This window comes from Spea bombifrons, chromosome 5 (assembly GCF_027358695.1).
Source record: "Spea bombifrons isolate aSpeBom1 chromosome 5, aSpeBom1.2.pri, whole genome shotgun sequence".
Lineage (NCBI taxonomy): Eukaryota > Metazoa > Chordata > Amphibia > Anura > Pelobatidae > Spea > Spea bombifrons.
The window spans coordinates 57,679,886-57,681,982 of NC_071091.1; positions in this window are offsets into that span (position 1 = coordinate 57,679,886).

A 2,097-nucleotide genomic window follows, 5' to 3' on the forward strand; every position below is an offset into this window, starting at 1 on the left:
TCTGTACAGCTGCTGTCTGTGAACTTGTACCATATGCAGGTCCCAGAGAACAATCTCCCTCCCTCATCCTTTTAATGACTCTTCAGCTCAACCACCAGCCTTTGGCCAGCCAGTGTGTTGCACTAAACAAATATACCTAAAAGCTGCTCTGTGGCTGCTGTCTTCAGTTTTTTATGTGAAGCTAAGGCACAGTTATATCTTTCACATATAGACCTATAAGAAACATATAGTAATAAGTAAGCTGCAACGGTTTTTACATGCACACAAAGATAGATAGATAGATAGATAGATAGATAGATAGATAGATAGATAGATAGATAGATAGATCCATCCATACATACATACTATATCAAGCCCTGCATGAAGTGGAAACAAATGTTGGTTATCTATCTACCTATCTATGTATATATAATTTGAAGAATATTATATTGGACTAATAATATTAGACTATATATAATATTTAGGACATGTTTCCAGCTTTTCAGGCTCACTTTATCATATCAAAATCAGTTCTCAACAGAAAAGATCAATAGATTAACACATAATGGAGGCAGGATTTTAGCTACACACGTTATCTTCTGTATTCTGCCTATATTTCATGGTGGTATTATAACAAAGAGAGAAACTGAGAAATTATAGGGAATGGAGATTTATATTTGTGTGTTTAACATTGCTTGCACCAATATATATATTTATTTTCAATGGATTGTCTTTTTTACGCAGCTCGTGTTATTCATTTTCACTATATATAGCAGGTACAAGATAATGGGGCAAACCTCGGGCTCGCAATCTAAAAAGCCGGCATGATGCCCTCCACCTGCCTGCTTTCTTGTTCCAGAAGTGTTTCATTCGTCAGTTTTGCTACATTTTGAATGTCATTATCTGTTTATGTATTACATACTGTTTTTTGTATATAATTAATTGGTACGTGTAAGTCATTAATTCTAATACTATTGATTGGCGAACAATGACATGGTGATTCAGTTGGCATTGTCTAATTATTAAGGAAGCACTGGCAAGAGGTGAAATAGGAGTAGTCTCAAAGATTGTCTTTGTATTCTGAGAGGTGATGGTGGAAACAGTCCACTAGACGAGATTTTATATTGCTTGAAGTACTTTTGTTTTTTGACAAGCAACATCACATATATTATATATCAGTTTCTGTAAAGTGATCGGATGCTTTGTATATTCTTTTGGTAAATGTGCGTGAGGCAAACCTGGATGACACACAGTGATCATGTGGTCATTATAAACCACCACCATCTGCATCCCAGAGCTAAACTTTATTCATTGAGTTCCTAGAAACAAGCAGTTGTGCCCGATGAGTCTAGAACTGGTATGTAGTTCCTGGATGGCGTGACATCACGTGAAATGTTTCCCTGGAGCTTCCCGCTTCATTTTCCACTTGTAGCTGGGTTTAACAATCATCCCAGAAATACTCTCTAGAAAGCTGATGCCCCCGAATGGGATAGGCTCAGTTGGCATTCTCGGAGAATTACTATACAGGTACAAAAGTAAGTTGGAATATTTTTCCTAAATTTCCTAAACGTAGCAATTTGCACTCATCTGCTTCTGTTTTTCCTTTCCTGTGTTCACTTTCTATATTTTCTATCCTTCCCTGATATCTTCTCTACATCCATATGCGTGTCTGAATTCACTGCCCTGTCTCACACTGGTTTTGCCCTCAGTCAGCCACATACACAAAGTTGAACAAAGGAACCAGACCATACTAAGTCAGAATGCCCTCTGGATTTAGACCCTGTCTGAAACTGCGAATTCCTGCTCGGTGATGCCACAGTGCATCCAGCATTTTTTTTTATTATTAAAAGCACATGATGCATACAGCTTTATAAACTCTGAATGTTATTCCCCCCTGCAGAACAGAAAGTACTATTTTCCACAATCTTTAGAATATTGGCTAAATCCCCCACTACTCTATCTGCTCAGACCAAAAAATAAGGAGCAATTAATTATTTAATTGACCCATGATCGAAATATAGTTCTATTACAAATTTAGATTTTCAAAATCTAGGCAAAAAGGGTGTCAAGTTAACACTAAAATATGGGTTAATTACAAATATCATCTTAAGGAAAGTC